The following is a 25,457-nucleotide window of genomic DNA, read 5'->3' on the forward strand; positions in this document are numbered from 1 at the left end:
AAGGGGAGAAATCCTCTCTCAGACTAATTTCTTCCCTTCTTGACTCTCAAGCCCACAGAAACCTCAATACTTCTCTCCATTAACTGCAGGCCACATGGCCGCCTACTTTAAGATTCATTTACTCAAAGTTCACCTCACCTTCTGATCACAGAGGAGAACACACCTTATCACACACTCCATCATACACCTCAGACCCCAGACAAGAGAAATTCCAAACTATATGGCCTTTTGATATCCATCTTCTCTCTGTCTCACCCTACGGGTTTAACCCCTATGCTTCTCTCAAATACCTTTGGATAATTAAGTTGCTTGCGTCATGGAGAATAACTGTCTTGTATCTCATCAACTCCTGTCATACCAACCCCCTACCACAGGGGCAAGCTGACCTTTAAGAAACCTGTAATTTCTGACATGTTTGAAATATGTTCTTTGTTTGGTTTTCTATTTAAACTCATGATCACCTGACAATAAATGAGATTTGAGATCTGAGCATGCTTCAGTCTCCCCGGTGTCTTTGTTTCGTTTCGTTCCTTGAGCGAGCAAGAGAGAACCAGTCAGTTGCCTTCCTGCTGGTGTCAGTCACCCTGCGTGAACACCGACACTTCCCTTCCTCTCTCCATTTCTCTCTGTCCTACCCAACACCAACGTCATCAATAACAATAACGATAATAACTACAACCATAAAACAACAAGGGCAACAAAAGGGAATAAATATTAAATATATATATTTAAAAAAATAATTCCTTTTAGTATTTGCTTCTGTGGAACACACAAAATTTAATCATTGCTTAAAAGACAGATACTTGTCTCCTACACTAGTAAATACATAACTAAATTTTTATTGGTAACTTCTGCCAGCTCAGAAACTTGAGAAACAAAGTCATGTTCTTTATGAGAAGAAGGATAAAAAGGATATTGTGAATAATGAAAAGGAATGCAGAGTGGTGACAGCTTAAAGGGGACCTGGCAGACTATGAATACAAAAATTACCAAGGAAACTTGAAGCAATGAGATGGCAAAGGGCTGAGGAATGCCTTGTACAGCTCAGCTTTTCAAAACCAAATGAAAATTCATAAGCTGCAAGAAGTTTGTTATTCCGATGACTAACTTGGACACTACTTGAAGTTCAAAAAATTTTAGTTCAAATTAACACAAATCTAAACATTTTCCAGCTCATGTAATAAAAAAAAATTTTTTAAAGAATTTATTTATTAGGAGTCGGGCATTAGTGCAGCAGGTTAAGTGCACATGGTGCGAAGCAGGACCCACATAAAGATCTAGTTCGAGCCCCTGGCTCCCCACCTGCAGGGGAGTCACTTCACAGGTGGTGAAGCAGGTCTGCAGGTGTCTTTCTCTCCCTGTCTTCCCTCCTCTCTTCATTTCTCTCTGTCATGTCTAACGACGACGACATCAATAACAACAACAATAATAACTACAACAACAATAAAAAACCAACAAGGGCAACAAAAGGGAAAATATATACATATATATATATAAAGAATTTATTTATTTATTTATTCATGAGAAAGATAAAAGGAGAGAAAGAACCACATCACTCTGGTACACGTGCTGCTGGGGATGGAACTTGGGACCTCATGGTTGAGAATCCAGTGCTTTAGCCACTGTGCCACCTCCCAGGTCACTGTAATTAAAAAATTTTTAATCTTTATTTATTGGATAAGGACAGCCAGAAATCAAGAGGAAAGGGGGTGACAGAAAGGGAGAGAGACAGACAGATACCTGCAGCACTGCTTCACCGCTCACAAAGCTTTCCCCTTGCAGGTGGGGGGTGGAAACTGAACTCTCGTCCTTGCATATTGTAATACATGCGCTCAACCAGGTGTGCCACCACCCAGCCAAATTAAAAAATTTTAAGGGTTATTTATTTATGAGAAAGAGGAAAGAAACCAGAGCATCACTGTGGCACATGGGATACCTGGGATCAAACCTGGAGCCTCATGCTTATGAGTCCAACACCCTAATCAATGTGCTACCGACTGGGACCAAAGAAAAAAAGTTTAAAATAATATATTCTTCTTTTAAAAAATATTTTCATCTATTGATTTATTTTGTCTAGAGACAAATTGAGAAGGAAGGAGGAGATAGAGATAGAAACAGAGAAACAGCCTTGCTTCACCACTTGTGAGGCTTCCCCCCTGCAAGTGGGGACCAGGGGCTAGAACCGGGATCATTGTGCACTGTAATGTGTACACTCTACCAGGTGTGTCACCACCCAGCTCCAAACATAATATATTCTTTTTTTCCCCATTTGTTGCCCTTGCTGTTTTTCATTGTTGTTGTAGTTATTGTTGTTGTTGTTATTGATGTCATCGTTGTTGGATAGGACAGAGAGAAATGGAGAGAGAAGGGGAAGACAGAGAGGAGGAGAAAAAGATAGACACCTGCAGACCTGCTTCACCACCTGTGAGGCGACTCCCCTGCAGGTGGGGAGACGGGGGCTCAAACCGGGACCCTTACTCTAGTCCTTGCACTTTGCACCACGTGCGCTTAACCCACTGTGCTACCGCCCGACTCCCAAAATAATATATTCTAAAATAAATAACTCTTAGATTGGTTCTTTAAATTATGTGCTTTATGTACCCTTATCCTTTGAATTTCCACAAGACCACCATGAATCCAACACCTCCCTCTTACTTCTATTTATTTGTTTTTTTGTTGTTTTTTTTTACCAGAGCACTGCTCAGCTCTGCCTTATGGTAGTGCTGCATATAGAGCCTCCCCGCCCTCCCCCATTCCCTTTTTTCTTCTATTAAAAGTATGCTATGAGGGCAGGGAAAATAGCATAATGTTTATGCAAAAAGACTTTCATACCTGAGGTTCCAATGCCCCAAGTTCTACCTCCCGTACCACCACAAACCAGAGGTGAACAGTGCTCTGGGGATCAGGCAGTGGTGCATCTGTGTAAGTAAACATACTATATATAGTGCACAAGGCCCCAGGTTCAGACGTCTGGTCCCCACCTGCAGGGAGAAAGCTTCATGAATGGTGAAGCTGGGCTGCAGGTGTCTCTCGGTCTATTTCCCTTTTCTATCTTCCCTTCCTCTCTCAATTTCTCTCTGTCTCTACCCAATAATAAATAAATATTAAAAAATACAGTGCTTTGGTAAAAATAAAATAAAATAAAATAACCCTGTGTTTGGGTTAAGAACATAGTCACCTTGCTAAAGGCTACATTTTGCTGCCTTCTCTATAGACTTCTCTATAGACTTTGCGGCTTGGTGACTCACTACTCACTTGTGGAATGTTAGCCAAGTGTTAAATGCAGACTTGGGGAAAAGTCTTTAAAAAGAAAAGTGTCCTGCACTCTTCGGCCCCCATCCCTCCAGCTGGTGATGAACCAGCTTGTACTACGTAGACACTTGGAGCAGTAAGACAGATATGGAAGGAACAGAGTGCAGCCTGAGACTAAACATCATCTGATTATGTGAGAGGAACAGAAAAGTCCATTGTCTGATCATCACTAGACCTCCTGAGTATAGCAGCTTCACATTATTTTTTAAATTGTTATTATTATGTGGAGTCAGAACCTTAAACATTTGCAATTTCACTGCTCTGGACCACTTTTCCATTCAGATGAGAGAGAGAGAGATATGCTGAGACAGAGACACTGAATGGAGATCTGTGGAATTCAAGGTAGAAGAACATTCCTTAAATTTCATTCCACAAGGCAGGACCATAGGGGAAAAAAAAGGGGGGACATAGATAGATAGATAGATAGATAAAGAAATAATAGTTAATCCATATTTGTGACCTTGGGAGAATCGCTGCAGTTTCCAGTGGAAGGAATGGAGACACAAAACTCTGTGGAATTGTACCCTGTTATTCTGTAATTTTGTAAATCACTAGTAAAAAAATGTTATTCCACATCACCAGCAGATAACTAGTTTGCTTCAAAATCTATACTATGTGGTCCGGCAGGCGGCACAATGGATAAAGCATTGGACTCTCAAGCATGAGGTCCTGAGTTTAAGCCCCAGCAGCACATGTACCAGAGTGATGTCTGGTTCTTTCTGTCTCTCCTCCTAAATAAATAAATAAATAAACACTAGTGTTTAAAAAAAACACTAAGGTCAGAAATCCCCCAACCATGAGACTTAAAGTGTCATGTGAATAAGGTGGTCTAATAATCCTGAAGACAGCTGAGACCATCAGTCCAGGTACTGTAATGACTTAGGCTGTTGTGCTGAATGATGACAATATGGAAAAATAAATAAATTTACTGAAACTGTAGGAAATGGACACCTAGGTTTCTGCAAAGTCCAGGTATTCCAAGTAGAATATATAATTCCAGAAATACTACTTAATAAAGGAGTATTTCCTAACGCAAGGGTTAAAATAATAACTAGCTATTATTCTATAAATGAATTAATCACACATGCTCTTTTAACTTTATTATTATTTTTTATTTCCACTAGGGTTATCATGGGACTTGATGCCTGCATGATAAACCTTTCTTTCTCTCTCTCTCTCTTTTGGCTAGAATACTGCTCAGCTCTGGCTTATGGTGGTGGGGGTGGGGTGGAGTGTGGAGGGGAGGGATTGAACCTGGGGCTTTGGAACCTTAGGAATGTACAACCATTATGCTATCTCTCATTCATTCATTCATTAAAAAAAATTATTTCTTTATTTAATATTAGATAGAGACAGAGAGAAATTGAGGGGGGAGGAAGAGATAGAGAGACACCTGTAGCCCTGCTTCACCACTTGTGAAGCTTCCCCCATGCAGGTGGGGTCCAGGGGCTTGAACCTGGGTCCTTGTGCACTGTAATGTGAGCACTTAACCAGGTGCGCCACCACATGGTCCCCTCATTCATTCATTCATTTTTATATTGCAGAGAAAAAATGAGAAAGGAGGTAGAATTAGAGAGGGAGAGAAGAGTAACACCTGCAGCATTGCTTCACTCACTGCTCATGAAGCTTCCCCCCTGCAGGTAGGGACGGGGGACCTGAACTGGCTCTTTCATTTGACTATATTTTTAAAATATTTGAGAAAGATACAGATAAAGACCAGAGCACTGCTCACCTCTACCTTATTTGGTGGTGGCAGTGAGGAGGTACAGACTGAACTAGGGACCTCAGAGTCTCAGGCATGAAAGTCTCTTTTTTATTATTATTAGCAATTCAATATTGATTACAAAATTACATGTCAGCAGGGGTATAATTCCACACCATTCCTACCATCAGAATTCTGAATCCCAGGTCCCTTCATTGCAAACCACCGCGGTTCTCCCAGGGTTGCAGACGTGTTAACTATCATCTCTACAAGTGTCTGCACAATTTCTCCCTTTTTCTTCCATTTCAATCCTTTCTTCCCCTCCAAGCCACACATAACCCTACTTCTACATTCAAATATCTCTCCCCTTTTTGTCCTCTCTCTCTGGGTCCTGATGGAACTGAAGTTCAGAGCCCTTTTATTAACCTCTGCTGGGAAATTGTGCAGATGCATTCACATCTGCCATGTTTTCCCCTCAGGCTACTAGTTCCTGTGAGAGTTGGGACATTCTGGGAGTGCCTGTTCCGCCATGTTATGCCCTCAGGACATTGTCTATATCCCCGCGATATCTGGAGTGCTTTGGTTACTCCCCCCCCTCCCATTCTCACGAGAGTTATTATCCTATCCTGGAGTGCTATGGTTACTCCTCCCCCTTCCCATGAAAGCTACTCCTATAAAAACCCTTTTCCGCACCTCGCTCTCTTGCCAGCGCTTCACTCCAGTGTTCAGATGCAGGAAAGGTTACTGCATGAGGCGGCCATTTTCGCTACCTCCATGTGGCCCAACCTGCTTCTCTAGCACCCAACTCTGAGGTGCCAGCGCAAATAAAGATTTGTGTTTCCTCTTCACTGCGGACCCCTCCTCTCTCTCTTCTCCGCGCCCGCACTCAACAACAACCTCTACCTTCTATGACTTCTCCCCCACTGGGAGTATGGATCGATTTCTAGTTGAAAATTTGCCACAGAGGGGACTGGGCGGTAGCACAGTGGGTTAAATGCACATGGTGTGAAGTGCAAGGACCAGCATAAGGAGCCCCAGGCTCTCCATCTGCAGAGGGGTCCCTTCACAGGCAGTGAAGCAGGTATGCAAGTGTCTATCTTTCTCTCCCCCTCTTTGTCTGCCCCTCTCTCGATTTCTCTCTGTCCTATCCAATAACAACAAGGGCAACAAAAATGGGAAAAATTACCTCCAGGAGCAGTAGATTTGTAGTGTAGGCACCAAGCCTCAGTGATAACCCTGGAGGCAATATATATATATATATATATATTGCCACATATCACTGGACCCTTACTTACAGATGAATAGATGAGTCCTTGAGATGTTCAGAATTGCCAGCAGGGTACTCAGGCACCAAAGCTGGTATAAGACCTCATACCTCATGGGTAAGGGGGATAAATCCTATGCTTTCTACCCAGCACTAAGGACACAAATACCTGGTCTATGTAACTCCTGCCCCCTCACAGTTTAGCACATTTTAAAAGGCAACATGAACTATTTTACAAACTAAATGAAGAGGTCAGTGAAATAGCTGACTTGAATGGCATATTACTTTGCCATACCCATGACCCAGGTTTGAGCCATGCCCCCACTTTTGTGCTGTATTCTCTTTCACTCTCTGCCATTCACTCCATTTCTATCTTACAAAAAATAATGATAAAAAAATGAAGGATAAGACCTCTCTAGATATCCAGAACAGGCCTTCTAAGATGTTGGTATGCATGAGACCCCTTCTGTTTCATTTGGTTTAAATCCCCCCTGCTTAACACTATTCTATTTACATAACCACTTCATTCTATTTACATAACCGCTGTTAACAAGCACCTCCCTCCAGGGCATTGGTTCAATCCCCACTGTTTTTGATATGTTTTTGCTCCACCCCCCCCCTCCTTGTCACACCCTGATCCCTTCTTTGTCACACCCTGATTTTCACCAGTCACTTTTCTCTCCACCCTCTCTATGTCACATCCTGTTTCCACCCTACTTGGGAAGTATATATAAAGACAGCATTGTGAGTTTTAGAGTACTTAACCTTGAGTTTAGCTTAGCTCGGCTTAGATTGTGCTGCGTCCTGCATGAATAAAGAGATACTGCCTACAGCTCAACTATGAGTCCCTGGTCGTCTGTTACCCACCCGTGAAACCAGCCCGGCGAAAACAACATAACCCATCGAAAACAACACTAAGACATGTCACACACCATGTACCATTATGGGTTATTAATATTATTTTTAAATATGTATTTTATTTATTTATTTTTAAAATATTCATTTTTTTCCCATTTGTTGCCCTTGTTTTATTTTTGTGGTAGTTATTACTGTTATTAATGTCATCGTTGTTGGATAGGACAGAGAAATGAAGAGTTCTGGGGAAGACAGAGAGGGAGAGAGAAAGACAGACACCTGCAGACCTGCTTCACCACTTGTGAAGTGACTCCCCTGCAGGTTGGGAGATGGGGGCTGGAACTGGGATCCTTACACCTGCCCTTGCACTTTGGGCCACGTGCGCTTAACCTGCTGCGCTACCGTCCAACTCCCTTTATTTATTATTTTACCAGAGCACTGTTCAGCTCTGGTTTATGGTGGTGCTGGGGATTAAACCTGTGACTTTGCAGCCTCAGGCATGAGAGTCTCTTTGCATAACCATTATGCTAACTACCTTTCACCCCAAAGATTTATTTATTAGATAAAAGGAAGAGAATTTCACATGAGATAGAGAAAGAGGGAGAGAGGCAAGCCAGAGCATCACATTGGTACACGTAGCACCAGGGATCAAACTGAAAACCTTAGGCATATAAGGCTGATGTTCTACCGGTTGAGCTATTTCCCCAGCCACCTGGCATGTGGATTATTTCAAACTAAAGTCAACTGAGGCCCCACAGACTTCGACTGAAGCAATTACATTATACTAACAACCTAGACAAATGGAGATTAGAGATTAGGGATATCATACAGGTTCAGGATTTTTTCTAGAAATGGTAGTTCTATTGGAGAAATCTATGCAGTGTATGTTAAACACCTAGTTACAAGGTGGGACTTATGCATACAGACTCTCTTGTCTGAGGCTCCAAAGTCCCAGGTTCAATCTCCCACACCACCATAAACCAAAGCTGAGCAGTGCTCTGGTAAAACAGACAAAAAACATCTGGTTATAGAACGTCTAATTTCTGTCATAGGAGTCACCCTCCTCTCTCTGAATACCTGGACCCCTATTCTATCCCCTTAGCTCAGGATATAAGCTACTGTTTTATATTATTTTTACCAGAATTTACATCCATGTAGAATATATATATGTAACTAGATTTGTTATTTTCTCTCCATAAATTGTCTGATGCTTGATTATTCAACTAGACCAGACCAAGAACTCAAAGAAGTAGCAAAATAATATTTTACTTATTACACTCCTATACTAATATATATATTTGCCTCCAGGGTTATTGCTGGGACTTGGTACCTGCACTACAAATCCACTTCTCCTGGGGCCATTTTTTAAAAATTTATTTTAAAAAGGAGACATTAACAAAACCACAGGATAAGAGGGGTACAACTCCACACAATTCCCACCACCAGAACTCCGTATCCCATCCCCTCCCCTGATAGCTTTCCTATTCTTTAACCCTCTGGGAGTATGGAGCCAAGGTCATTTTGGGATGCGGAAGGTGGAAGGTCTGGCTTCTGTAATTGCTTCCCCACTGAACATGGGTGTTGACTGGTTGATCCACACTCCCAGCCTGCCTCTCTCTTTCCCTAGTGTGTTGGGGCTCTGGGGAAGTGGAGCTCTAGGACACACTGGTGGGGTTGGCTGTTCAGGGAAGTCTGGTTGGCATCTTGCTAGCATCTGGAACCTGGTGGCTGAAAAGAGAGTTAACATACAAAGCCAAACAAATTGTTGAACAATCATGGACCTAAAGGCTGGAATAGTGCAGATGAAGTGTTGGGGGGGGTGGTTTCCTCCATTTTGTAAATAGCTAGTAGGCATATTTTAGTTATATTTCAAAGGGCCTGTAGCTATACTAGTTTATTTTCCCTCTGATCCTGAAATCTGATATGCAGGTGGATCCAAGTTATTGTCTGGGGAGGTGATGTCATAGCTGGAAAAGGGACAGAAAGCTGGATCAGCGAAGAGAGTAGCTCCCTAATATGGGGGAGGGATATAAGTATTGTTGACTGTAAACCCCATCGATTTGATTTGGTCTGGGGTCCATGTTCAGTTCAGGAGCCTATGTGATCTCTGCATCCCTGTAGATCTGAGCTCACTTTCTGTGGCTATGAGTAGGAACATTCCAAGTTGCCCCAATATTGACCCATATTCCTCAGGTGTAGCATTGAGTATGTTGTCCATCCTCCCTTCGGAGGATGGAACATTCTCTACCGTTGTTGATCTAAGTTGAGGGTAAGGTCCTATGTGGGGCCCACAAAGGGGTCTATTGTTCCTGATAGAAATGACCGGTAACAATGGAGAGGGATTTATTTGAGGTCTAGGCCCATCATGTCTGTTTGGGAATCTCAGGACTCCCTGAATAAGGCCCTCCTGGAGGCATTTTTCCAATTTTGTTGCCTTTGTTGCCCTTGTTGTTATTGTTATTGTTGTTGTTGGATAGGACAGAGAGAAATTGAGAGAGAAGGAGAAGACAAAGAATGGGAGAGAAAGACACTTGCAGACCTGCAAGCTTGTGAAGCGACCCCCCTGCAGGTGGGGAGCCAGGGGCTTGAACAGGGATCCTTAGGTGGGGCTTGCACTTCATGCCATGTGCACCTAACCCACTGTGCTACCTTCCAGCCCCCACAAATATTTTTTAAATCTTTATTTATTTATATGGCATCATTGAGGTTTCACAACTCTGAGCCAACTTATTTCAGATGATTGGAGAGATTAGAGACAGAAAGAGGAAGAGAACTTTTCCAAGCTTTGGGTCCATGATTGCTCAACAATTTGTTTGGCTTTGTATGTTAACTCTCTTTTCAGTCACCAGGTTCCAGGTGTCATCAGGATGCTGGCCAGACTTCCCTGGATTGAAGACACCACCAATGTGTCCTGGAGCTCAGCTTCCCCAGAGACCCACCCTACTAGGGAAAGAGAGAGGCAGACTGGGAGTATGGACCGACCAGTCAACACATGTTCAGCGGGGAAGCAATTACAGAAGCCAGACCTTCTACCTTCTGCAACCTACAATGACCCTGGGTCCATGCTCCCAGCGGGATAGAGAATGGGAAAGCTACTGGGGAGGGGGTGGGATATGGAGATTGGGTGGTGGGAATTGTGTGGAGTTGTACCCCTCCTACCCTATGGTTTTGTTAATTAATCCTTTCTTAAATAAAAAAAAAAAAAAAAAAGAGGAAGAGAGAAAAATAATACAGTCCTGAAATTTCCTCCACTGTGGTGGGGGCTGGGCTTGAATTTGGGCCTTACATATGAAAAATCAAACACAATATAGCCATGTGAGATATTTTGTCAGTTCAGACTTATTTATTATTTAGTTACTGGATAGAGACAGAAATTGGGAGAGAAGGCAGAAGTAGAGAGGGAGAGAGAGAGAGACCGGCAGTGCTGTTTTACCAGTCATGAAGTTTTCCCTCTATAGGTGGGGACCAGGGGCTTGAACCCAGGAGTATTACTGCTTGGTGCCTGATTTATTTACTTCTTAAATGAGATTGAAGAAAGACCATTATACTGGTAGTGGCAGATTGAACCTGGGACCTCAGATAGGCAAGTCTGATACAAAGTCCTCAGCTTGAAAAGGTAACTTTTTGATGACACAGAAAAGCACAGAGGTCTGGCAGCAGCACACCTGGTAGAGCAAAAATATAACAATACACAAAGAACTAGGTTCAAGCCCGCAGTCCCCAACTACAGGGAGGAAGCTTCACAAGCAGTAAAGCAGGGCTGCAGGTGTCTCTCTTTCCCTCCCCCACCCATCTCTTCATTCTATCTTTGTTTTTTTTTTTATTTATAAAAAGGAAATATTGACAAAACCATAGGGGGGTATAACTCTACACAATTCCCACCACCAGAACTCTGTATCCCATTCCCTTCCCTGATAGTTTTCCTATTCATTATCCCTCTGGGAGTATGGAATTCCAGGGTCATTATGGGGTGCAGAAGATGGAAGGTCTGGCTTCTGTAATTGCTTCCCCACTGAATATGGGTGTTGACTGGTCGATCCATAGTCTCAGCTCATTCTCTCTATCTTTATCCAATCAGTCAACAAACAAATAAATAAAGACATAAAACTTCAAAGAAGGAAAACTTACCCATAGTTTTACTTTTGATCCATAGTCACTATTAAAATGTGAGTGAATGATAGATATATCCTGTTTTTGTCCTTTTTTAAAGTATTTTTTTACATCTGGAATGAAATTATATTACTCTACTTATCATCTGTCTTTTGCCACTAGAAGTATGGCCCATAAACACAGAACACCTTATCTATCATTTATTTATTTATTTATTTATTTGTTTTTACCAGAGCACTGCTCAGCTCTGGTTTATGGTGATGTGGGGAATTGAACCTGGACCCTGGAGCCTCAGGCATGAGAGTCTCTTTGCATAACCATTACACTGTCTCCCCCCCCCAACTTTAATCTTTTTTTTAAAAGGATTTTTAAAAATATTTTTTTATTTATTTTCCTTTTTGTTGCCCTTGTTGTTTTTATCATTACTGTGGTTATTGTTATTGTTATTATTGATATTGTTGTTGATGGATAGGACATAGAGAAATGGAGAAAGGAGGGGAAGACAGAGGGGGGAGAAAAAGACAGACACCTGCAGACCTGCTTCACCACTTGTGAATCGACCTCCCTGAAGGTGGGGAGTGGATGGGGGGGATCCTTACACTGGTCCTTGAGTTTCCGGCCATGTGCGCTTAACCTGCTGCACTACAGCCCGACCCCCTTTTTAAATTTTTTTACAGACACCAAGGTTATCACTGGAGCTTGGTGCCTATAGAATCCTACCACTTCCAGTGACAATTTCTTTTTCCTATTCTTTTCTTGGTAGGACACAAAGAAATTGAGAGAGAGGAGATAGAGAGAGACTTGCTTTACTACTTATGAAGCTTCCCCCCTGCACATGGGGCCCACGGGCTTGAACCTGGGTCTTTACACAGGGTAATGTGTGTGCTCAACTGGGAGTGCCATGGCCTGCGCCTCATCTATCTTGTTTTGTCCTCTAATACTGATGATTAGGACATCTGAATCTCCCAGAGGATTGGGTTTGGACTGGGGAAAAGGGATTACTGCTGAACTAGATTAAATTTAACTCCAACAATTGATATACTATCCTAGAAACAAATGGACAACCTCAAGAATGCACGTTCCCACCCTTTGTGACAAAGGAGTGTAATTAAGACATATGAAGGGATTAGTTCAGAAGAAAGTGGCCAAAGTCCTATAGCAGGAAGACTCTGGAAAGGCAGGAAGATCCAGGTCCTGGCCTTCTCACCCTCCCCCAACCCCCATTCCATCCACAGGAGTAAAAAAACAACTACACTTGGGAGGAGGGGGAGGCTGGTTTGAGTTCAATTAACCCCTGCCTCCAATTGCACAATAAAGCAAAAATTTCCCTTCATGCGAAAAACAAGAGTAGCAGTTTCTGTAACACAGGCAGAAGACTCTTGACCTGCTTCAAGTAAGTGAATGAATAAACAAAACCAAAAATCTCTCTAACGTAGTATGTGTGCTCTACCAAGGGGCCTCATAGCCCGTCCTTTCTCTTTTATGTACGCAAGGATGGACAGATGGACAGAAAGACAGAGAGGTAAAAAAGACATGTAGATTCTTTACACACATCACATTTAGATATGCATACTGTTCTCTGGCAGAGGGGAGGACTCGTTCCCCATTTCTGCATTCATCATAAACTGTTTCCCAGGGAAGAAAGCAGGAACCAGGAGCTGCAGCCAAGACCCTTCCTGACCCAGCAGAGTCTGTATTCCATCTTCTTTCTCTTAGATGCAATAGCAAGCCATTGTGTATGTCTATAGTTTACATATTTTGCTTCCCCTGAAGAGACATTTACGGGATTCACTGATGCTTGCTAGACATCGTAAATGAAACTGAAATATAAACAACCTTTTATGCGTATGTCTTTTCACACACAGGATTATTACGTAGACTACAACTCTAGATGTTTTATTTTCATGTGAAAGGAAACACGTCTTGTATTTTGAGACATACAGCCAAAGTGCCCTCCATTAGCAAGTATGATTTAGAACTGAGTGGGTCATGGTTTGAGGTAGGAAAAGGAGCCGTTGCTCAGAGGAGAAACCACATGTCCCCAGAGTTTCTGTGTCAAGAACACCTGTGATCCCTGACTGGAGGCTACCTAGTGATGCCCGATATCTGAGAGAACCACAAAGGATTGAGATAGTCTGCACAAATATGAATTGGCCAATCATGGACAACAGAGGTGTGTCTAAAAAGACTATAAACACTCAGTGGGGTGGAGAGTAGATAGTATAGTGGTTAGGCAAAAAGACTCTCATGCCTGAGGCTCCAAAGTTCCAGGTTTAATTCCATGCGCCACCATCAACCACAGCTGAACAGTGCTCTGGTAAAAAAAACAAAACAAAACAAAACAAAAAAACCACCCAGTGGTGAGCTACCTCTTTTCAGCTCTCTCATCTACCTACCCCTCTCTAAGAGCACACCCTTGGTTGGGATGGGGGCAGAGAAAGTATTGTCTGTCCTTTCATTGTTTCCTTCCTCATTTCTTATTTTAAACAAGATTTTACTTATTTATTAATGAGAAAGATAGGAGGGGAGAAAGAGAAAGAACCAGACATTACTCCGGACATGTGCTGCTGGGAACTAACCTTAGGACATTATACACGAGAGTCCAGTGCTTTATCCACTGCGCCACCTCCCGAACCACTTTAAAACACTTAAAAAAAATTATTTATTTATTCCTTTTTGTTGCCCTTGTTGTTTTATTGTTGTAGTTATTGTTGTTGATGCCATTGTTGGATAGGACAGAGAGAGATGGAGAGAGGAGTGGAAAACAGAGAGGAGGAGAGAAAGATAGACACCTGCAGACCTGCTTCACCGCCTGTGAATCGACTCCCCTGCAAGTGGGGAGCCGGGGGCTCAAACCAGGATCCTTATGCCGGTCCTTGCGCTTTGTGCCACGTGCGCCTAATCTGCTGCACTACCGCCCAACTCCCTTTAAAACACTTTTTAAACTTTATTTACTTCTTTTGTTTGATGGAACAGAGAGGAAATGAGAGGAGGAAATAGAGAGGGAAGAAGAGAGACAGAGACACCTGCAGCACTGCTTCACCACTCGTGACACTTCCCCCCTGCTGGTGGTGACCTGGGGCTTGAAACTGGGTCCTTGTGCATAGTAATACATGCACTTAACCAGTTGCACCACCACCTGATTCCCCCCCTTTTTAATTATCTTTATTTATTTATTGGATAGAGACAGCCAGAAACTGAGAGAAGGGAAGACAGAAAGGGAGAGAGACAGAGACACCTGCAACCCTGCTTTGCTTCACCACTCACAAAGTTTTTCCCCTGCAGATGGGGTCCAGGGGCTTGAACCTGGGTCCTTGTGCATTATAATGTGCACTCAACCAGGTGTGCCACCACCTGGACTTATTTATTTATTTATTTTACCAGACCACTGCTGATCTCTGGCCTATGGTGGAGTGGGGGGGGGGGATAAAACCTGGGACCTCAGACTCTCAGGCATGACAGTATCTCCTTGTTCAATATATTGAATTTATTGGGGTAGACTAAATTAAAAGCAGAAACACATACTGAGAGGAGTGTTGTTGATTCACACATTGCCTTTTTTTTTTTTTGTGGGAGCAGATCATACATTATACATTCTGTCTGGGACAGGTAGATTTTTTTCTCAGGAAAGGCAGGCTAATTATTACTCAGTAAGGACTGGAAGGATAGATAAAAATGGGATTTTCCCAGAATTTAGAACTCTCTTCCTTTCTGTCCATATTTGTTGCTTTCATAACTGTCAGGGCATCAGGGTCCCCTTACAAACTTTCTTTAATGTGGGTGTGAGGCTTAAACCTGAGTTATGCACATGGATCCACATATTTTGTAGGCCTAGAATAGAAATTAATTAAAATTTTTTTATATTTATTTATTTATTTTCCCTTTTCTTGCCCTTGTTATTTTTTCATTGTTGATATAGTTATTATTGTTGTTGTAGTTATTATTGTTGTTGTTACTGATGTTGTTGTTGGCTAGGACAGAGAGAAATGGAGAGAGGAGGGGAAGACAGAGAGAGGGAGAGAAAGATAGACACCTGCAGACCTGCTTCACCGCCTGTGAAGTGACTCCCCTGCAGGTGGGGAGTCGGGGGCTGGAACCAGGATCCTTACTCCGGCCCTTGTGCTTTGGTCCTTGTGCTTTGTGCCACGTGCGCTTAACCCACTGCGCTACCACCTGACCCCCTAGAATAGAAATTCTTTTTTTTTTAATTTCTTTATTGGGGAATTAATGTTTTACATTCAACAGTAAATACAATAGTTTGTACATGCATAACATTCCCCAGATTCCCATTTAACAATACAACCCCCACTATGTCATTCATCATCTTTCATGGACCTGTATTTTCTTTTACTTTGGTGTAATACTCCAATTCCATTTCAGGTTCGACTTGTGTTTTCTTTTCTAAAGAATAGAAATTCTTGAGCCATCATCCCAGACCTTCAATTCAGAAACTCTAGTTGTATCCTCCCAGTGATGCTAAGGCATAAGTGTATTAAATGGTTGTTTTGTTTTTAATTTTTAAAAATATTTTATTTATTCCCATAACCTAGATATACACCAGTTTCTGTGAGAGAGAGCTTATGTGCACACGTATCCATAAACTACTGCAAAATATATACCTGAAAGCAGGACTACACTAGAGTTTGCAGTGAGTACCTCCCTAACACTTCCTCTCCACTATTCCAAGCTTGGGATCCATGATTGCTCAACAAATTGTTTGGCTTCATATGTTAACTCTGTTTTCAATCACCAGGTTCCAGATGCCACCAGGATGCTGGCTAGGCTTCCCTGGATTGAAGACCCCACCAATGTGTCCTGGAGCTCAGCTTCCCCAGAGTCACACCCTACTGGGGAAAGAGAGAGGCAGACTGGGGGTATGGACCGACCAGTCAACGCCCATGTTCAGCGGGGAAGCAATTACAGAAGCCAGACCTTCCACCTTCTGCATCCCTCAACGACCCTAGGTCCATGCTCCCAGAGGGATAGAGAATGGGAAAGCTATCAGGGGAGGGGGTGGGTTATGGGGATTGGGTGTTGGGAATTGTGTGGAGTTGTACCCCTCCTACCTTATGCTTTTGTTCACTAATCCTTTCTTAAATAAAAAATTTAAAAAAAAATTTTATTTATTTAAATAAGAGATACAGAGAGAGGGGAGAGAGACCCCAGCATTGCTCAGTTCTGGCTTATGGTGGTACTGGGGATTGAACCTGGGACCTTGGAGCTTTAGGGATGAAAGTCTCTTTGCATAACCATTATGTTGTCTCCCCAGCCCAATCATTATTTTTTTTTCAATCATAGTAAGACTCCTCACTTTGTATCCTATTAGGAAGTGTGCTTTTAATATCCAACCTAGAGACAAAGAACTTCGTTTTATTTTTAATTAAAGATTTATTTATTAGTAAGAAAGACAGGAGGAAAACCAGAGCATCACTCTAGTACATGCAATGCCAGGGATCAAACTATGAGGCTCTTGCTTCAGAGTTCAAGGTTTGGGGCAAGGGGGTGGCACATCTGGTTGATCTTAACATGTTGCAATGTGCAAGGATCCAGGTTCAAGCCCCCAATCCCTGCATGTAGGGGGAAAGCTTTATGTGTGGTGAAGCAGGTCTGTAGGTGTCTGTCTCTCTTCCTCTCTATCTCCCCCTTCTCTCTTGATATCTGGCTGTCTCTATCTATCAAATAAATAAAGATAATAAATCTTTTTTAAAAAAGAGTTCAATGTTTTATTCATTGTTCCACCTCCCAGGCCATAACAAAGAACTTTGTGATAAGCAACAAGTTCAATATGTCTTTCTCAAAACACTGCTAATGGGGTCAGTTGGTGATGCACATGGTTGAGTGCACACATTACAGTGCAAAAGGACCCAGGTTCAAATCCTGGTCCCCACCTGGAAGAGGAAAACTTCACAAGTGGTGTAACAGGTGATATAGGTCTCTCTCTTCTCTTGATTTCTCTGTCAAAAAAGTAAATATAAATAAATAAAAATTATTTTTAAAACACTGTCAATTCATAAATAATTCTGGACTGTTATCCAAAATATTCAGAACTCCCTTGGCTAAACTCTTAAATTCACAGCATAATTAGCACCTAATACAACAGTGAAGTCTAGCATATTCTTGCAGCCAGGGAAGTGGCACAGTGCATAAAGCACTGGACCTGGGAGTCAGGCGGTAGCACAGCGGGTTAAGCGCACGTGGCGCTAAGCGCAAGGACCTGTGTAAGGATCCCAGTTCGAGCCCCTGGCTCTCCACCTACAAGGGAGTCGTTTCACAATCGGTGAAGCAGGTCTGCAGGTGTCTATCTTTCTCTCCCCCTCTGTCTTCCCCTCCTCTCTCCATTTCTCTCTGTCCTATCCAACAGTGAACGACATCAATAACAGCAACAATAGTAGCTACAACAATAAAAAAAAAGGGCAACAAAAGGGAATAAATAAATATTAAAAAAAAAAAAGCATTAGATCTTTAAGCATGATGTCCCAAGTTCAATTCCCAGAATCGTATGTGCCAGTATGATGCTTTGGTTCTCTCATAAGTAAACAAATAAATATTTACAAAAATATTCCTATTCTTATCTGCCTAACATCCATCCACCTTCTTTGAGTAGCAAGCTGTATTTTATTATTATTATTATTTTTTTTGCAGTCACCCCTCCCACTCTTGAGCTTGTGGTCTGGAACCCGAGATCCTGACACAGGGTGGAAAAATGACTCAGGCACAGCCTTCCAGAACATTCCACCCTGTCTTTCTCACTCCCAATCCCTCCCCCACTTGCTTCAGCAAAGGGCATAAGACCCAACCCACTGGATTTCTCATTCTCTTTCTTTTCTTTTTCTCCCTTCCTTCACTCTCTCCTTCCCCCTCCTTCCTCCCTCCCATTTCTTTTTCTTTCTTTCTTTCTTTCCCCCTTCCTTCCTTCCTTTCTTTCTCTCTCTCTTTCTTTCTTTCTATCTTTCTTGTTCTTTCTGTTTTTCCACAAGAGCACTGCCCAGCTTTGGCTTATGGTAGTATAGGGGATTGAACCTATGACTTTAAATCTTCAGGCATGAAAGCGTTTTGCATAACCATTATGCTATGTCCCGTGCCCATTTTTTTAATTCTTTTTTTTTTAATTATTTATTTATTTATGAGAAAGATATGAGGAGAAAGAGAAAGAACCAGACATCACTCTGGTACATGTGCTGCCAGGGATTGAACTCAGGACCTCATGCTTGAGAGTCCAGTGCTTTATCCACTGCGCCACCTCCTGGACCACTCCCGTGCCCATTTTATCTTCTTCTTGTTACTTTTTAGAAGAGGGAAGGGAGAGATAAAGATGTAGAAAGAGAGACACACTTGTAGCACTGCTTCACTGCCAGGCTAGCTTGAGGGTGTTTCTTCCCGGGCACGTGCTCTCTGGGTTGGAGAGAACTCTGCCGGAGCCAACCTAGGCTGCTGCCTACTCAGCGACTCGGGAGAGGAACCAGGAACTCTCGTGGCTGAGCGGGAAGGCAATATACCCTCGTTTATTAATCGGATACATCGCCTTTTATGCATCTCTTCACCGGAAGTGGCAAGGGGAAAGGAAATGACTAGGAGAGGGGGCAGAGCAAAAAAAGAGCATGAACAGAACATAGAAAGCTTCCATCTAATCAGTGGGGATTAAACCAATACCCTGCAGGCAGGGTGGGTCTCAGGCAAAACAGTGATTATGTAAATAGACCACAGCATCAAGCAATGCAGCAGACCTACACTTCACTGCTGGTTAAGCTCCCTCCCCCAACCCCCGCAGGTGGGGGCCAGGGGTTTGAACCCAGCTCCTTGTATGTATGTGCTTTCAATTGGGTATGCCCTCACCCCAACCTATTTAACTTTTGACCCCTGAAATCCGACCTTGTGAAACTCTTTTTCACCATTACCATCCCTAGCTCCTCATCAAGTCTGAGGCCCTTAGACAGAATTCTGAAAAAAAAAAAAAAAAATTCAGCATCCTCAGGGAAGGAGACTGGGTTCTATCTGCTACTGCCCACAGTAGTCAGTGCAGAAAAACTGGCCTGGACTATGTAGTCTAACAAGCTGCTCATCTATTGAGCATCCCAGGGGCAGACCGAGACTGTTTTGACCGTATCAGTGGGCAGTCTGCACAGAAATGTGACTGCACTGGGATTAGTCAACAGGGTGGGCATTCTCCTTAGTCACTGCCCTGTTGGTTCAATAATCCCTTTATTTAAGATGATCTGTAAACCTCAAGTACTGACAGCTGGCCGACATATTTCCCAGGCTGCTGGGTGCCAGGAGGGGATACTTGGAGGCTGTGTGGCAACATTCTTTAGCTCCACTCCACTGCTCCTGGTGTATGTATTTGGTGAAAAGTAACTTCAACTGTTCCCAGAATTCATACTCCTTCTCCAATACCATCTGTCAAAGGGCAAATTCAAAGAAATCCTCAGAGAAATTCTAGGCCCATGCTAGAATTTTTTTTTCCCCAATTGAAAATTAATTTCCCCCTTCCCCCAAATCAGATATTACAGTGATTTTTCTCTTCAGCATCTAGCTTTTAATTAAATTCACCCATTCACAAAACCTCTATTGAGCGACTCTCAGTAAGAGACGGCAGTTGGAGGGAATTACTTATTCTCTTGGAATTCAATATAGAAAACAGCACATTGCAGACAGCACAATGCAAGGAACCAATTTGTTTCACACATCCCCGACCCTCCTAATGCTGAAAGTGGAGAAAAACTCAAGTATGACCAAAAAAGGAAACATTACGATCCAGCTTCCATAGAGAGTTTTCAATAGAGTGAAGAGAAAAAGTATGGGGAAGAGGAAGAGAGGAAGGGAAGGAGGGAGATGGGAGGGGATGAATACAGAGGGCAGTGATGTTACCGACAGCAAAAGAGAATGTAAACTGAAACTCCTGCTCCCCTCAAGAATATTTAGAGATGAAAAATTGTTTCCATGTGTCAGCAAGTGTACTGTAAACCATTAACACGAACCACCCACCCCCCAAATAAAAATTAAAAAAAAAAAAAAAGAATAGTTAGTGGGCAAGAAAGTTGCTATTCCTAGGGAGATATTTTTATGCTGGTAAAAAAATGCAGGGGTGAACGGGGAACCTCTCTGTTTTGTAAAGAATGTGAGAAATGTGGGATTCAGACTACAGTGTGGGCGAGGATTCACACACAGGAAGGCTCTGAACAGAGCTCCTCAGCTCAGGAGGGAAAACCATAGTCCCCTGACATCTCTACGTGTAAATGTCTCTGGGCTTGTGGGAAAGTCAGCAGCACGGGAAGCATGCTCACACAGGCTGACAGTGTCACACACATGTCCACATACACACATCACACAAAGATAGAGTATCTCATATGTCACACACCACATGCACATACACACACCTCCAACACAGCTGCATACACACACTAGGACACACAAAGCCACAAACCTCAAGTAGTTCAATCCAAACACAAGGCCTTCTTCAGTCCCACTGATCATTCAGACATGGGTATGGACTCAGTCATACAAGACAGACAATCATCAGGGGGATAAAGATAACTTTGGGGAGGGGGGGGCAGATGGTGGTGTACCCAGTAGAGTGCACATGTGACCATGTGCAAGGATCCGAGTTTGAGCCCCTGGTGCTGCAGGTGTCTCTTTCCCGTCCCTCTTTCTCTCCTCCTTGCTTCTCAGTTTCTCTGTCTCTATCAAAGGGAAGAAAGAGGACTAGGGAGACAGCATAATGGTTATGTCTGAGGCACCAAAGGTCCCAGGTTCAATCCTCAGCACCACCCCACAAACTAGAGCTGAGCAGTGTGCTCTGGTAAAGAAAAAAAAGAAAGAGAAAACAAAAGAAAGAGAAAGAGAGAAAGAATGGCAGTTAACCACAAGGAGCAGTGGATTCACTGTGCTAACACCAAGTTCCAGCAATAATTCTGGTGGCAATAAAAAAATTAAAAAGAGGGGGCTTGGCAGTAGCACAGCGCAAGGACCAGTGTAAGGATCCCGGTTCGAGCCCCCGGCTCCCCACCTGCAGGGGAGTCGCTTCACAAGCGGTGAAGCAGGTCTGCAGGTGTCTATCTTTCTCTCCTCCACTCTGTCTTCCCCTCCTCTCTCCATTTCTCTGTCCTATCCAACAACAACAATAATAATGACAACCACAACAAGAGCAACAAAATGGGAAAAATAGCCTCTAGGAGCAGTGGATTCGTAGTGCTGGCACTGAGCTGAGCCCCAGCAATAACCCTGGAGGCAAATAATAACTATAACAACAACAATAATAATAAATAAAGAGGGTGGGGTTATGCTCCACAGTCTCAGGTTCAAGCTGCTGCACCTCCAGAAATCTGAGCTCATCAGTGCTCTGGTTTAATAATAATAATAATAAAATTAAAAACAACTTCTACTTAAAAGAGATAGAATTAAAAAAAAGAAAGGGAGGAAGGAAGAAAGGGAGGGAGTGTGGGAGGGAAGAAGGAAGGAAGGAAGGAAGGAAGGAAGGAAGGAAGGAAGGAAGGAAGGAAGGAAGGAATAAGCAAGCAGGGCAATATGACTGCCAAATGAGAAGCACCATGAGAAATCACACCAAAGGCTGAACAAAAGATGTTAAAGAAACTAGTCTAGCACTCATTGGGTTTAGTGTCTGAATAGCATTCCCAGGGAGCTGAGACAAGACACCCTAGATAATGAAGAACTGGCCTCTTCTTGGGTTGGGGGTGAGGACTAGCGCGACCCCCCACACCCCCTTTCAGAATAAAACCTCCCTCTGTTCTGTATAAATTTGCCAGTCAGAAGCAGTATCAGCCACCAGGGGGCACCAGAAAGTTCTGAACGTGTCCATCAACAATAACATTAAAATAAAGAAGAATATCTTCATCACTTTGAACACTTCAACACTAAAGCAAAGCTCTCTGGGTGGGAGGGGCAGTGAAGAGGGTGTTGGGGTCCTAGTTCACAATGGATCTAAAGAACCTAAGTGGGGTTGAAAATATTTAGCAGAGACCCGTCATGGTTAAGGAGAAATTGTAGTCATATGTCAACAACTGTACTGCAAGCCATCATCCACCAATTAAAAAAATAATAATAACAATAATAGTAAAGTGAAAGAAAGACTGGCAAGGACTGGCAAGGTAGTTCACTTGACCCCACTGCACAGGAGGAAGCTTCCACACTGTGATAGCTCTCCCTCTCTCCCTTTCTCTGTCTACCTGAGGATGGGTGGAGTGGGGTGGCGGAGGGAGTCAGTCCAGTCGTTTAGGTAACGGAAAAGTAACACAGTGGTAGAGCTTTGGGCTTGAAATTTGATCCCTGACACCACACGTAGAAAGTCGCTCTGGTCTCTCTGTATCTAATGGAATGAATAAGATAAATATCTTTTTTAAATTTTTAAAAATATTTATTTTCTTTTTGTTGCCCTTGTTTTTATTGTTGTTGTAGTTATTATTATTGTTGATGTCGTCGTTGTTGGATAGGACAGAGAGAAATGGAGAGAGGAGGGGAAGACAGAGAGGGGGAGAGAAAGACAGACACCTGCAGACCTGCTTCACCACCACCGCCTGTGAAGCGACTCCCCCGCAGGTGGGAAGGGGGGGGCAGAACCATGCGCTTTGCGCCACGTGCACTTAACTCTCTGCGCTACCACCCAGCTCTCGAGATAAAAATTTCTTAGATTATATATTTCACTTGTTTTATTTCAGTGAGAGTGATACACAGAGGCAGACCAGAACTGTATTCAGCTCTGGTGTTTGGTGGTGCTGGGGATTGGACCTGGGGCTTTAAAAGCGCCGACACGAGCCAGTCCCTACGCTTTGCGCCAAGTGCGCTTAACCGCTGTGCCACCGCCCGACTTCAAGATATGCATTTAAAAAAAAAAAAATTACTTTGTGGTCTGGGAGGTGACGCAGTGGATGAAGCGTTGGACTCTCAAGCATGAGTTTCTGAGTTCAATCCCCGGTAGTACATGTACCAGAGTGCTGTCTGGTTCTTTCTCTCTCTCTCCTTCTATCTTCATGAGTAGATAAATAAAATCTAACAAAAAAATAATAATAAATAAAAATATTTTATTTTAATGAGAGAGAAAGGCCAGAGCACTGCTTGGCTCTGGTTTATGGTGAAGCTGGGGATTGCACCTGAAACTCTAGTGCCTCAGGCATGAAAGTCTTTTGCATAATCATTATGATTTCTCCCTAGCCCAAGATTTGTACTTACTTTTTTCTTTTCTTTTTTTTACCAGAGCACTGATCATCTCTGGTTTAAGGTGCTGCAGGGGATTGAACCTGGGACTTTGGAGCCCCAGGCTTGACTGTCTGTTTGCAAAGATGTGTATTTCTATAAATACAAAAAGTCATGAGTCCCCTTTACATCCAACACAGGATGCCAATACTGCAATTTAGTCAGTGGACACCAAACAGTGAACAACAGGAAAGCTTCCAGTCTCACAAACCACAAACATCGTGCTCTGAACCCTGTGATTTGGGAGCGTGGAAACTACACACCACTAGCAGATGGGAATGGAAGTATCCAAAAATTCAGTCCCCCTTACAATCTTGTAACAAACAACAAATAGAAATTTAAAAAAATCAATTCCCTATTTCTTCACTCCCTGGCCTATTTTCTTTTCTCCTCAATATACTAGGAGTTAATATTGAATGATTTTTTCATGTTATCCCACCCAGCAAAATAATTTTTGTTGACTAGTCGCGCTTACCTCAGGTCAACCTCTACCCAAATCAAAGTGGATGGTGTTTGGGGCCCCCTAGTGGGAGAATTGGAGATAATCACCATCTACAAGGCAAGAAACAGGAAAGCCATGGAGTTGAGGAAAGAAGCCCATGTCACACAACCATTTATTGACAGTTATCTGCTGAGATTTGGATATTCGTGTAAGTGTGCTGTGGAGAGATACCAAAGCATAATTCCATCAATTAAAAAGGGTTTTTTTGTTGTTGTTGTTGTTGTTGTTACCAGAAAATTGCTCAACGCTGGTTTATGGTAGTACAGGGGGGGACTGGAACCCGAGACCTTAGAGTATGGGGGCTGAACCTGGAACCTCAGAGTCTCAGCTATGAAAATCTGCTGATAACAATTATGCTATTTACCTCGCCCATAAAACTTTATTTTTTCATGGTGCTCCCATGTGGTGGTCAGGAACTCAAACCCAGGTCCTCACACATTTGATAAAGCATATATATATATATATATATATATATATATATATAATTTTTTATATATATATATAATTTTTTTATATACGCCCAAACATGGAATTGCTCGGTTGTACTGTAGTTTCAAGGACTGAGGTTACACTGAGCACACAGATTTGAAAAGGCTAAGGTACAGGGACAAGAAAACACAGAATGATATTCAAGAGATGCTTAAAAGTAAAGTCTGGTGACCCAGGAAGCAGTACATTAGGCTGTCAAGCATGAGGCCCCAAGTTACACCTGTGAGTTATGCATGTGCCAGAGTGATGCACTAGTTCTCTCTCTCTTGCCCTTTCTCTCTGACTCATAAATAAATAAGTCTAAAAGAAGAAGGAGGAGGAGGAGGAGGAGGAGGTCCTACTTTGAGAAACTGTGTAAAACGTACCCTTGTAAATCAAGATTTTCTTTTTTTAAATTTTTAATCTTTATTCATTTATTGGATAGAGACAGCCAGAAATTGAGAGGAAGGGGGAGAGAGACAGATACAGAGAGAGAGAAAGACACCTGCAGCACTGCTTCACCACTTGTGAAGCTCTCCCCCATAGGTGGGGACCAGGGACTCGAACCCAGGTCCTTACACAATGTAACATGTGCGCTCAACCAGGTGTGCCACCACCTGGCCCTTCAACATTTTCTCAGTAAGGTGATACTGGAGGAAGAAAGAAAGAAAGAAAGAAAGAAAGAAAGAAAGAAAGAAAGAAAGAAAGAAAGAAAGAAAGAAAGAAAGAAAGAAAGAAAGAAAGAAAGAAAGAGAGAGAGAGAGAGAGAGAGGAAGGAAGGAAGGAAGGAAGGAAGGAAGGAAGGAGAGGAACTGCAAGGCAGTTCAGGGTAACCAAGTAACTCTTCTTATGAGTAAAAGTGCTTTAGAAAAAAAACAAAATTGCAGTTAATAAATACAGAGAAATAAACACAAACTAAAAGAAGGTAAAGCCTGGAAAGTGAAATGGTATCCATCTTCCTACCATTCTATCTTGTTCAAGTCTTGCTTGTTTTACTTTGTCAAATCCCCCTTGAAGAGCAATTTCAGTTAGCTATAGAA

At 42.7% G+C, this 25,457-nt stretch overlaps 1 protein-coding gene and 1 long non-coding RNA gene across 7 annotated transcripts in view; both read right to left on the minus strand.

The window, feature by feature from the left end:
- The window catches only part of TACC1 (transforming acidic coiled-coil containing protein 1), a 171,619-nt gene that overhangs the window by 96,669 nt on the left and 49,493 nt on the right, over positions 1-25,457 (minus strand). The window lies entirely within an intron of this gene.
- On the minus strand, positions 1,481-24,405 carry LOC132535654 (uncharacterized). Its single transcript, XR_009547374.1, has 2 exons — positions 24,314-24,405; positions 1,481-1,642 (listed from the first exon to the last, which is right to left on the minus strand). It is a non-coding gene; the product is annotated as an uncharacterized LOC132535654 (long non-coding RNA).

This window comes from Erinaceus europaeus, chromosome 2 (genome assembly GCF_950295315.1).
Source record: "Erinaceus europaeus chromosome 2, mEriEur2.1, whole genome shotgun sequence".
Taxonomy (NCBI): Eukaryota; Metazoa; Chordata; class Mammalia; order Eulipotyphla; family Erinaceidae; genus Erinaceus; species Erinaceus europaeus.